We start from the raw sequence: 13750 nt of genomic DNA, 5'->3' as shown, positions 1-13750 counted from the left end.
CGGTACTACACTGACAGTGGTGGAGAATGAAAAGGACCTAGGGGTAATAGTGCAGGCAGATATGAAGTTCTCTCAGTAGCGCAGACGGGCTGCAAGAGTAGTTCATGGTGTCTTGTCAATGATATACAGGAATTTTTCTAGCAGGGATAAGGAGGTGATTATTCCCTTGAATAAGGCAATGGTCAGGTCACACCTTGAGTATGTATACAGTTCTGGAGGCCTCATTTCAAGAAGGATGTAGAGCTGCTGGAACAAGTACAGAGAAGGACAACAAGATTAATGAATGGAACAAAGGGTTGCTCTAACGAAGAAAGGCTTAAGTTTTGCAAATTACAGTGTCTGGAGACTAGGCACCAGCGAGGCGATCTGATAGAGGTGTATAAAGCCTTGATTGGTTTGAGCATGCTCAATGCTGATGGGACTCTTGCTCAGAATAATCACCTGAGAGGGCATAAATTCAAATTGAGGAAAGACAGATGTAGGATAGATGTGTGGAAATTTGCCTTTAGCCAGTGGGTAGTTGGTTGGTGGAACAGACTTCCATCCCTTGTTGTGGAAGTTGATAGCCTAAATAAATTTAAAGTTCAGCTGGACAGTTATTTCAAACGAACGGAGGGGTGAAATGGGAGTTTTTTTTTTTTTTTTTTGGCTGATGCTGCATAAGCTTGCTTTCATGCATCGTATGCCTCTACTAATGTTAATGCTAACAGTTGAACCATCGATATCAAGAGGACCAATCTGATTCATCCCTTTCTTCTAGAGTTTACATAAATAAAGAACTCTTTGCTGTTTTTCTTTGCATCCTTTGCCAAAGATTTCTTGTAAACTGCCTTTGCCTACGTAACCTCCTTTGTGACTTGACTACAGAGCAGCATATAGCTATCATAGGCTTCTATGTCACCTGTTAATTTATATGTATTCAATGCATTTTTCTTCTCTGCCACATGTCACATTAATTCATCTGACATCCATATAAGCCTAAACCTTGAACAATATTTCTTAGTTGGTATGTAAAGCCTAGTAGCTTCCAAGATTAATTTTTTGAATGCTTCCCGTTTTGAATTTGCTGTTGGTAACATCATCAGTTGGTCCTACCGTATAGAATTTAAAAACTGTCTCAGACCACTGTAGTCACCTTTACGAAAGCCCTTGATGGTAGTTACCTCTTTGAGTAAATCCCACTTCAGCACACTGTGATCACTGCCACATAGTGGTTCGTTCATCTGCAGATTCTTAATGCCTAAATCATCATCTTTTGCAGATGATGATGCTTGTGCTGATATGATGCGAAATTGTCTTCAGAAATTCATTGTGGAAATGTTTCTGTCTGTAACTGAAAAATTTGTTGCCAAGTTGAAAGGGCATAGAAACAGACTCAAACTAAGAATTTTGATGCCTATTAATAAAACCAGAAATGCTCCAGAAATGAAATTATAATTATATATTAAGATTAATTAATATCTTGAATCAATTTTAATATTAATTAATTTATAATCAAAAAAAAATTATCACTGAGATGGCAGTTTTATAGAAATTTCTATTTGAAGAAACCTTGAAACATTTCCAAACACTGAAGCATTTCGGTATTAACATATGGAGTATATGGAGTCAGATGCTGTGGGGAAAGAAAGTTTTCTAAACTGAAACAAAAATAACGAACTGTTATTGTTATAGGGTAATATTTTTTATTTGATACTGAAACTGAAGAATAGCGATGGTGTACTTATAAACAGCAGAGAAGGCATAATTCAAATAGCAGAAGACTACTATAGAGAATTATACAAGGAGCAGGGGAATGATGCCAGCAGTGTGGAAGAAAATGTGGAAGATTGCAAAGTAGCAACACATACGACATACCCGATATACTTCCTGATGAGGTAGAACATGCATTAAAGAAAATGAAGATTCAGAAAGCCCCGGGGGAAGATGAAGTTACTGTAGAGTTGGTAAAATTTGGAGGAGAGAGACATAACGCAAAAACTGGCAAGGCTCTTCACAAAGTACATTAGAAAAGGTGTGACGCCTAAGCAGTGGAATAATGCAATCATAGTTTTGCTGCATAAGAAAGGAGATAAATCAGAAATTGAAAATTATAGACCAATTAGCTTCTTATCCCACATCTACAAGTTGTTCACAAGGGTCATTACTAATAGATTAGAAAGAACACTTGATGAGAATCAACCAAAAGAGCAAGCTGGCTTTAGGACAGGATTCTCAACTATGGATCACCTTCACGTAATATCACAGCTAATGGAGAAAGCAAATGAATATAAAACACCATTATGCCTGGCATTTGTGGATTATGAAAAGGCATTTGACTCCATACAGCATAAGGCAATGTTTCGGGCACTGGAAAGACAAGGCAAAGATACCCCATATATTATGATTTTGAAGAAAATATATGAGAGTGCTACCTCCTTTATTAGACTAGACAAAGACAGTAGGAAATTTAAAATTGAGAAAGGAGTTCGACAAGGAGACACAATATCTCCAAAGCTGTTTGCTGCTGCCCTTGAGGAAGCTTTCAGAAGATTAGACTGGTCGCAGAAAGGAGTCAATGTGAATGGAGAGTACCTGTTTGTTTGTTATTTGGTTTTTAGGAGCATTAGCAATTAAGGCCATATTGCTCCGGGATATGCGGTGGTTTCCTGACCTGACCTTTCCGCTATCCTCCGTATTTGGTGGTCACAGGCTTGAACCCCGGTCTAATCAAGAAGTGTGTGCTATGCACTGCTGCTCCTGCCCACCTGGCTATGGAGGTGCCTGAAGAGTACCTAAATCATTTACGATATGCAGATGACACTGTGATCATAAACAATGATCCCAAAGAATTAGAGGAAAATTTAAATCAGTTATGCAGAGTTAGTAAGGATTTCGGACTAAAGATGAATATGGCTAAAACAAAAGTAATGATGAACAAGTATGCCACAGAAAGTAATATAATCACTGAAGGAGCAGTGATTGAAAAGGTGGAGTCATATACTTATCTGGGACAAGTCATTAGATGTAATAATGATAAATGGCTGGAAATCAAGAGAAGAATAAATTTTGGATGGATAGTAGCAATATCCCAATTTGTCTGAAACGTAAAATAATGAACCAATGTATACTTCCCTCCACGACTTATGGAAGTGAAACTTGGGCACTCACCAAAAGAAAGGAAGAAAAGCTGAAAACTACACAGAGAAGAATGGAACGAATTATATTAGGAATAAGACTGTTAGATAAGAAGAGAAATACATCGATTAGGCAGCAAACTCAAGTAAAGGACATTCTTATCAAAACTAAAGAACTAAAATGGTCTTGGGCAGGACACATAGCTCGAAGACATGATGACAGATGAACTAAGAAAATAACAGGATGGTACCCAAGAGGAGCTAGAAGAGAACCTGGAAGACAACGACCAGGCTAGCCGGGTGGCAACCCAAAGTCGCAGGTTCGAAGGATCAAAGTCCCGGGATCCAAGCCCGTCTCGGGCTTGGATCAGAGTAGAAAATGCAATGGATATCCATTTAGTTGTACTAAATGGATATCCATTGCACAAAACAGAAGGAACTGGAAAGTTGCTGGAGAGGCCTTCATCCTGCAGTGAATTGAAAATGGCTGATGACGATGATGAATTTGAGGAATAGCAACCCCAAAATAAATTAAACACTTGGTGGATTTACTTAACTAAAAACTGCAGAGGAAGAAAGAAATTGGGAGTTATACGGGCAGATAAGAAGTTTAATGAGAAGTGTAAACAGGCAGACAGGAAAACCCATGGTGTCATATCGATAATTATCCTGTAGAGATATGGAGGTCATAGTCCTACTGTATAAGGCAATTGTAAGACCACAATTGGAATACTGTATTCAAGTATGGGGACCTCATCTGAAAAATGGCAGAGCTTCATGAAAAGGTCCAATGACAGGCAACTCGAATGGTGAGCTCAGTAGAAGGATGTCCATGAGGAAAGATTCCAATTATGTGGGCTACAGAGCTTAGTAACTAGGCACCTCAGAAGTGACCTGACTGAGGTTTATAAGGCTCTGAGAGTGAGAGGGGGTAGTAAAATAAATGAAGGCAGAATTTTCACTGTTATAGAGAATTCCAGAACTCAAAGACATAAATTAAAATTATGGGGGACGAGGTTTAGACTTGATTGTAGGAATTGTTCTTTTAACCAGTGAGTTGTTGATTGCAGGAACAGGTTGCTTTACAGGTAGTTGACGCTGACAGTTTGTTATAAATTCAAAGGTCAACTGAATAGTTACCTGTGTGGGGGAGAGCATATAATTTGAGTTTTTTTATCTACTTTTTTTATTTTTTTTTTTCAGCCAGTGCAGCAGAAGCCTATGGCTTTTTGTACTATATGGCTATTACTACAGTCAAAGCTCTTTATAGCAACCCTCTTTTTACTGTCCCAACACATTATAACATCCTATATGATCGGTCCCAACCAATTTCTCATTAACCTAATGCTCTTTTACATTCAGTATAACGACATCGAAAATAAAGATTTCTCTATAACCCATAAATTTCTAATACCTCTTAATCTGCATTTTTACTTTTTTATTATAATATTCGTGTTTAAAAATGACAGAATGCTTCAAATATATTGAAGTAATTGATGAGCTTGCAGCCTGACCATGAGAAATCATTTGTTATGATTTGTATGCTCTTTTCTCACAGTGCAGTATTGAAATGAGCATTGGCTAGAAGTTAATTGCTTTAGTTAGAGTGCATGTTTATTGGTATAACTCCAAGAAAGCAGATAGCTTTGCCAATCGTAGATAAAATTAGGATTTTGCAAGCTGTAGATAATGGTGTGCATTCTAAGACTGGCATCGTCAAACAGTTTGGTATTTCTAAGAGTGCTCTGTTCATTATTCTGAAAGATCGGAAAAAGATTGAAAGTTTAGAGAAATCTGCTGGACTGGATAGGATTCGAGCATTAAAGGTGAATTATCCAGATCTTGAAATAGCTAATGATGATGCGTGCAAAAAATGTTCCCATAGATGGTAATCTTTTAAAAGCTAAGGCTGAATTGTTTGCACATCGAATGGATGCTGAAGGGTTTAAAAGTTCGGAAAGTTCAAAGGAATAGAAGGAAAATCGTTTAACAAATGTTTTTCTGACATATGACCACAATAACATCTTCAATACTGATAAAACTGGACTCTTTTTTTAAATTGCTAGCCTTGATGCTTTTAAGGTTTGAAGCCATTACCGACTATGTATCAAGCAAACCAAAAGGCATGGATGACACACAAATCTACAAAAAATGGATGAGTGAGAATAGAAAAATTTTGCTGTTTCTGGATAACTGCACCCCTCATTGTCAAGTAAACAACCTATGTGCAATCACTGTCGTGTACCTACCACCAAATATGATGTCAGCTCTTCAGCCACTTGATCGAGGTGTAATCGAGGTGAAATTACATAAGAATGCTATTAAACAAAATTGTGCTATGTCTTAAAAGCAAAATGCAATGTGAAATTGACATGTTGCAGGCTTGTGATGAAGCATAGGATGAAGTTGATAAAATAATAATAAAAAAAAAAAAAAAAAAAATGAAAACATGTAAACTGCAGCCATTATCAATCCACTGCAGGATGGATGCCTCCTCAATGATTCATGTTGAGGGAAATGGACCATAATCTGCCACACTGGTCCATTGCAGATTGACCATATTTAGTAGCCAGGGGCTTGAACCCAAGTCTACTCAAAGAGCGTGTGCTACTGCACTCCTGCTCCTGACCACTTGGTTACGGAAATAGTGATCACCAACTACTTAAAACATGCTGGATTTACCACCTTGAATGATGCCATGTGTGGTTTCACATGCATCTTCCTCTATTAATTGAGAAGAACAGTCCAATAATAGGGAAGAAATATTTCAGCATGTGCGTCATCACCTAAACTTACAGGAAAACTTAAGCTGCAAAGATTATGCAGACGTGCATGGGGACATCAAATGTTTCAGGATAAGCACGAATGAAGAGGAACTTGCTGTAGATGTAATGGAATCGTCTGAAATTTGTTGTGATGAAGATGAGGAACCTACTGTGGTTGAACAAGAAGTTTCAGTAAAAGATGCTCATCAATGATTAGAATTTGTATGTTGATTTTTTCAAGTGCAGCCTAACTACAAAAGCGAAATAATTGCTTTTAAAACATGCTCTACCATTGAAACAGTATGTTTTGACAGATTATTTTAAAGTATGAAACATTTCTCTTGCTAGGTCTTGATAGGTATGTAGCCTATGTAGCAAAATTAACAATTTAATTGTAACCTTACTGCACTCTAAAATAAATGCAAAATTTACAATATTCTTGTAAATTTTCTTGTTTAATACTGTAGTACATATTATAAATAAGATTATACTATATTGTATTAGTAGAATTACATTAAATGTTCAAGCTTTTACTTGTTTTTTTTGCTGATTTTATGAACGATCTATACAACGTCCCTCCGATATATAATGACCTTTTTTCTCATACCCCTGGGGGGGGTCGTTATATAGAGCCTCTACTGTATTACTATAAATGAAAAGTTTACAGAAATTTTTTTAATTTCTATAAACTTTTTCTGATTTTCCAAAATGTTTGGAAAATCAGAAAATTTAAAAATAGCACATACAGAATGCAATCCAATATATTACTGAAATATTCAAATCTAATTTTTACTGTAAGAAAATTAATGGGACTAAACAAAAACGTGAATACTGTAGTTGATTTTTCTGATACCAGCAAAAATATCTCTAGGAGTTTGAATGATCATGAGCATTCCAAGGATCACATTCAAGCTATGTGTACATATAGGAAAAGACTTTCAAGTAAAGGCCGTATTTATATGGAATTAATGAAACAAATTAAGTGTGAAGAAAATTACTGGCAAGATCTTTTGAAAAGGACCACTGCTACTGTTAAACTGTTAAGTAAGTTTTGTTTAGCATTTAGAAGTAGCAATGATAATATACATTCTGAATCTAGATAAAGATTTTGCTGAAGCAGGTTTGGCACCTGATTTTACTAAAATAGTTAAACTTATTAAACAAAACATTAAAAAAAATTTTCATTCTAATACTAAATTTCAGGTATATGTATTTACCCAGTGAAGATGCTTACTGTTTACCATCACTACTATGGAGCCTTGACAAAGACAGGCATAAACTGCTTCATGATTCAGATTATGAAGAAGTTTATAGCATGGTGTCCCAAATGTTTTGATTTTTAAGAGCAGAGAATAACTATATTTTCAGTTTTTTGTTTCTTCCCTGAAAGAAAAGAATGAAAACATTTTATTAATATATGATAACACATAATACTATATTTTAAGAGCACACACATATCTATTGACTTACATGTTCATAATGATAATGAAAAAATTAGAATATGGTAGCAATTGTTTTTAATATCTGGAAGCATGGAATACATAGTACGTTACAGAATAACTTAATATATATATATATATATAGGTTGTAATAATATTAATTTAATTAAGTATGCATAAATGGATGTGAACGTTACACAAGGTGCCAGTAACTAAAAGGGTGAGGAAAATAGAAAAAGAAGAGTAGTAGATTAGTGAAAGGTGAAAGAATGTTAATATCTTAGAGGTTATGATGAATTAAGTAAATTATGGGCTGAATTGCCAAGTCAATGTAATGAGGGAACTGTAAAGTAAAATTAGTACAACAAAAGTATTTTGTTGTACTAATTTTACTTATTATAAAGTTCCCCCACTTTATATTGGCTTGGCAATTCAGCCCATAATTTACTTAATTCATCATAACCTCTAGGGCCGACCGGGCTAGCCGGGTGGGTAAAGTGCTTGCCTGGCAACCCAAAGGTCGCGGGTTCAATTCCCGCCTCGGGCTTGGATCAAAGTACTGCAAAAACCTTGGGAAGTGCACTATGGCCACAGAAGCCTATGCGCCAACAAATACCAAAAAATAAAATAATAAAATAAAATAACCTCTAGGATATTAACATTCTTTCACCTTTCACTAATCTACTACTCTTCTTTTTCTACTTTCCTCACCCTTTTAGTTACTGGTACCTTGTGTAACTTTCACATCCATTTATGCATACTTAATTAAATTAACATTATTACAACCTACATATACTCTTGCATCCTTTAATGCTGCTTTGCACTTTTAGGTGTATCTGTCATACCTAATTTATTAATCTTGCTTTTACTGAAATCATTTCATCTACTGTATACCTCTTTTCTATGTAACTCTTTAAACTTTTCCTTTAAAGAGTTACATTTAAAACCCATTTATATATATTAAAAATTGATGGATGTTCTGATTTATAACTCATGACTATAAAGAGGATATATGTATATACACCCAGTCTATAAGCATTTAGGAAGATAGCTGATAGAAGAGGGGAAAAAAGTCACTTTAAAAAAATACTGTATATATAAACTAGAATTGTATATAATATGATAATTAAAATACAGCCTCCGTAGCCAAGGTGTGGGAGTAATGATCAGGAGTGGGAGTGCAGTAGCACATGCTCTTTGAGTAGACTGGGGTTCAAGCCCTTGACTGCTACACATGGTCGATCTGCCAACCCATGCTAGACTAGCAGCAAATTATGGACCATTTTCCTTATCCTGCAGTTTACCTTTTTTTTTTTATGATAATTAATAAATGCAAATATTTTCCAAATTCAAAATTATATTCACAGTTTTTGTGTTCTACTCACTGTTAGTTAAAAAATCACAAAGCAATCCTATATTAAAAACTACAAGCTGAGAAGGAAACATTTCCAACACAAATGCTGGAAATTAGCATTAGCATTAGTAGAGGCATATGATGCAAGAAGGAAAGCTTATACAGCATCAGCCAAAAAAAAAAAAAAAAAAACCTTTCCATTTCACCCATCCATTCACTCCGAGTTTGTCCACTTCTTCCTTGAATTTATTTAAGCCGGGGGGGGGGGGGAGAATTTTACATTGGAAGGCCAAATTTTATTTAACCAAGATACTATTAGGCCGCATGATGAGAATTAAATATATACAAAAATATATATATATCTTTTTGTAGGCATATTTACAGTTTTAATTACAGCCTGTTACTGTAGGAGGAACTTAAACAAAAAAATTAGCTAAGACATTTATTTGTTTAGCAAAGATGATAACAAAATTAAAAATGGACGAATTTATACAACAAACCATTTAATGGATTTTTTTGTGACTGCTTAATGCCAGACAGTAGTCTGATATTTGGTTCTAACATTGTTGAGTGTAGTTTTAATTGGTCCTCCAAGTGAATATTCATCATCTGAGAATTCAAGCTTGTTTTTATTTGTGTCATATATGAAAATGTTGATTCACAACAGTAGGTTGTGCCAAAACAAGAGAGCATTCAATGAGTATGTTGATGTGGATGTGGGTATTCAACAGCATTTTTCCATATTTAAAGAGGATCCTTCTTCGCGTCAAATAGAGACATCAGAATATTATCTTCTGAGAGCTCAATTAATTCCATCTGTAAGTCACCAGGTGCTTTGGAGACATTAATCAGGTGTGGTTGAAAACCTAGTTTCAGTGTGAAATCATGTTTCTCAAAGTCAGCAAACCTTTCATTGTATTCTTCAATCAGGGAGTCTAGAACAGCTGTGTATTCTTTCATGCTGCATTTCCTTAATGATTTGTTTGTATCCTATTCATTAATTACTTTTGCCAGTTCAGGAAATTGTTCAGCTGAAATTTCTGATCGGTTAAGCAAGGTTTTGAAAAAGGTCAGCTCTTTCTGAAATGCCTGTATTTTAAGCCATATTTAGGTTTGGTTTTACCTTGCAACAAAATATTCAGTTCATTTTTTTTTGACATTATATCACACAAAAATACAATATCACTGCAGAATTCCACTTCTGACAAATCACACTGTTAATTCAAATTCCTCAAAAAAAGCTTGTGATTTATTTTCCCAAAGATATTTGACAGGTATTTGTCCTTGGGACAATCAGTACACTTTAGAATGATATGGCAAATCCATGCTGAATTTTTCATCATTAAGCTGAAGCATGTTGCAAAATTGGCAATGTTGTGATGTATTTGCTCGAATGTAGTTTACAATACCTTTAACTTTATTTAATGCACATGGAAGATTGCTGCACAAATTGGAACAGTGCGGCATTGGAGGAAAATTGCTGCTATGGATAAAGGGATGGTTGAGTGGGAGAAGACAGAGAGTGGTAATCAATGGACACTGCTCTTTGTGGACTAATGTTATTAGTGGAGTCCCCCAGGGATCAGTATTTGGTCCATTGTTGTTTTCTGTATTTATTAATGATATTGATGATGGTATGTCAGGCTTAATGTCTGAGTTTGCAGATGATATGAAGTAGATTCTACTTCATATCATCTGCAAACTCTGAGAGGTGGCAACTGAAATTTTAACACTGACAAATGTAAAGTACTGCATATGGGAAGCAGTAACCCCAGAGTAACGTATCAACTGTGTAGTACTACACTGACAGTGGTAAAGAATGAAAAGGACCTGGGAGTAATTGTGCAGGCAGATATGAATTTTTCTGAGCAGTGCAGATGGTCTGCAAGAGTAGCTCATGGTGTATTGTCAGTGATACACAGGAATTTTTCTAACAAGGATAAGGAGGTGATTATCCCCTTGTATAAGGCAATGGTCAGGCCACACCTTGAGAACTGTATACAGGACTGGAGGCCTCATTTTAAGAAGGATGTAGAGCTGTTGGAACGAGTACAGAGAAAGGCAACAAGATTAGTGAATGGAACAAAGGGTTGTTCTTACGAAAAAAGGCTTAAGTTTTGCAAATTACAGTGTCTGGAGACTAGGCACCTGCGAGGTGACCTGATTGAGGTGTATAAAGCATTGAATGGTTTGAGCATGCTCAATGCTGATGGGATTCTTCCTCTTGCTCAGAATAATTGCCTGAGAGGGTCCTTGAGGTTGGTCACAGACATTCTCTCAGATATGCCAGACAAGTTGTTCTTACTACCTGGGAGTCTAAAACGTTGATGGAACTGATATTCGGGTGACACTCAAGTCAAAGTGGACCCAATTTCGGCGAAGTCCGGACGGTCTGTGACAGCCAAATCCTCTGCTTGCACCTTCACGATGGTGGGACTGTTAGTAATCCTGGGTATAACCTTCATGCACAAGTACATGGTGGGTGACCACCCAGGTGTGAACCAACGTAAGCAGGGGTCGAGGTGTGGCGCCCACACCACATGGAGGAACGCCGCCCCTCTATGTTACCAGGCAGTACTAGGTGGTAGATGACTCTCATCAACCGGTGAAATACCACCACTTTGCTTATTGGAGGCTTGAAGTGGTGGAACCCATGTTTAGTCTCTAGAGCTAAGTTCCGGCCAACCCTTCCCTATCTCTTCCATCATGCAGTATGATTGATGATTTTTGAGGTTATGATGAATGTCGTGGCGAGATCCAATATTCCTTACATTTCGAGGGTACAGCTCTAAAACGGTGTTCGCAGGCCGGCCGCTAGTTAGTACACCGGACTGAACCTATTGGTAACTCTCTAGGAAGCTTCCGGATCAGCTAGTGTATAATCTTGCTACCTCTACTCTGCCAGATAGTGACTGGAGGGAGTCCGAGTAGTGTGTATACGGGGAGCATTGTCGAGGCCACGTTATGTCAAGGATCTGGGTATATTCTTACCACATGTACGCCATATCCAAAAATTCCATTACTTCATACAGCATGTCCCACCCACTTTTTCTTACTATTGAATACACCATGAATTGTCAAAATAATAGAGCAAGCTTATCTGCGAAAAGATCTAAACCTCCCAAGGACTTCCTAATTCATTTCACAAATATACGTGGTCTCATTTCTAATCTCAACGATGTCCATTTCCACTTGCAGTCTTCCAAACCCCATGTACTTTTTCTGACTGAATCTCAGTTATCAGTTGATTCAACTACTGCTCATCTCAGATGTCCAAATTATTTGCTGTATGATTCCTTTCGCCTCAAAGGTGGTACTTGTGCATATGTCCGTTCTGATATTCCCTGTCAAAGACTTGGCAATTTGGAATCTCCTCTCTTTGATCTTCTCTGGCTTAAAATCTCTCTACCTCATTGTGTCAAATTCATCTGTTGTCTCTACCGTTCTCCCAACTCCACTAATCACTTGGAGCTCTTTGACTTCCTCTCTTTGCAACTTGACTTTCTCCAGTCCAACTTTCCTAACAGTGAGGTAATTTTCCTTGGTGATTTTAACGTTCACAACTCCAGCTGGCTTCCATTTTCTAGTCACACCGACCCAGCAGGTCGAGATGCTGAGGCTTTTGCAATTACTAATGACCTAGCACAGATTGTTCATTTACCTACAAGAATACCGGACAATCCTAATCATACAGCCAATACGCTTGATCTTTTTCTCACAAACAACCCTTCTAAGTACAAGGTTGAAGTGAGAGGTCCTTTAGGCACTTCAGATCACAACTTGGTGATTGTCTCTTCTCCAATGGAACCTTTATCTCATGGCTATTCCGAACCTCGTATTGTTTGGCATTACAAGAATGCAAAATGGGATGACCTGCGAGACTTCTTTTCTTCTTTTCCTTGGTCTGATTACTGTTTCAAAACTTCTGATGTCAACGTTTGCTCAGATCGTGTCAGTGAAATTATTCTTGCAGGAATGGAATCCTTTATCCCACACTCCACTTTAAAATCTCGTCCTTATTGTAAACCTTGGTTTTCCAATAAATGTGCTAAGGCTGTCCAAGAGAAGAACGTTGCATATCGTAATTGGCTTGTTCCTAATTCTTCAGTTTCATTTTCTGCCTACACCAAAGCTCGCAACAATTGTAAAGCAGTTATTAATCAGTCCAAACTAGAGTTTGAACAGGCTAAGAGTAGAAAACTTGCTTCTTGCCCTAATGGTAGCCGAGCATTCTGGTCTCTTGCCAAAGCTATTGGCCGCAACTTTTGCCCATCTCTGCTCCCACCTCTGTCCAAACCAGATGGTTCTGTTGTCACTTCAGCCAAGGATAAAGCTGACCTGCTAGCATCCCATTTTTCTTCGAGCTCATGTATTAATGATCTTGGTAAAACACTTCCCACCATTCCTAACACGCTCCATTCAATGCCTCCTGTGGTCTTCCGTCAAAAGGATATCAGAAGGATTTTGATGAATCTTGATGCTAAGAAAGCTCCAGGTCTTTCCTCAAAGCTCCAGGTTTTGAGAACAAGTGGAGAGATGGTATTTCTCCACTTGTTCTCAAAACCTGTGCTCCTGAAGTTACTCCTATTCTTTGCCACCTTTTTTCACTTTCTTATTCCAAAGGTGTTTTTCCTTCCGCTTGGAAATTTGCTCATATCCAGCCAGTTCCTAAAAAGGGTGACAAATCCCTCTCATCCAATTATCGTCCCATTGCAATTACTTCTACTCTTTCTAAAGTAATGGAGAAATCAATTAACCGCCAACTCTTAAACTACCTAGAAACCTTCCGTCTGATCAACGATCGCCAGTATGGATTCCGTCAGTGTCGATCCACTGGTGATATTCTGGCTTATGTTACCCATTTATGGACTAATTCAATGGAAAGGTTCGGTGAAACACAAGTAGTTGCTCTTGACATCTCAAAGGCTTTTGATCGTGTTTGGCATAAAGGTCTTCTAAACAAGCTTCCATCTTATGGTTTGCCAACTATTTTTAGTAATTGGTTATCCAGTTTTCTCTCTGATCGCTCACTGAGGGTGATGGTTGATGGCTCTCTGTCTTCTAACTTCTCCACTA

At 37.2% G+C, this 13750-nt stretch overlaps 1 protein-coding gene across 2 annotated transcripts in view; it reads right to left on the bottom strand.

The window, feature by feature from the left end:
• Nucleotides 1–13750, bottom strand: part of LOC150081810 (WD repeat and SOCS box-containing protein 1-like) — a 193487-nt gene that overhangs the window by 143071 nt on the left and 36666 nt on the right. For both annotated transcript variants that reach the window (XM_090379714.1, XM_090379713.1), the window contains exon 2: nt 7099–7264. The gene's annotated coding sequence lies outside the window, so the exon portion shown is untranslated. The remainder of the gene's footprint in view (nt 1–7098; nt 7265–13750) is intronic.

This window comes from Mastigoproctus giganteus, chromosome 8 (assembly GCF_048544385.1).
Source record: "Mastigoproctus giganteus isolate SK-2022 chromosome 8, ASM4854438v1, whole genome shotgun sequence".
Classification (NCBI taxonomy): domain Eukaryota; kingdom Metazoa; phylum Arthropoda; class Arachnida; order Uropygi; family Thelyphonidae; genus Mastigoproctus; species Mastigoproctus giganteus.
This window is presented reverse-complemented; position numbering and strand designations above follow the sequence as displayed.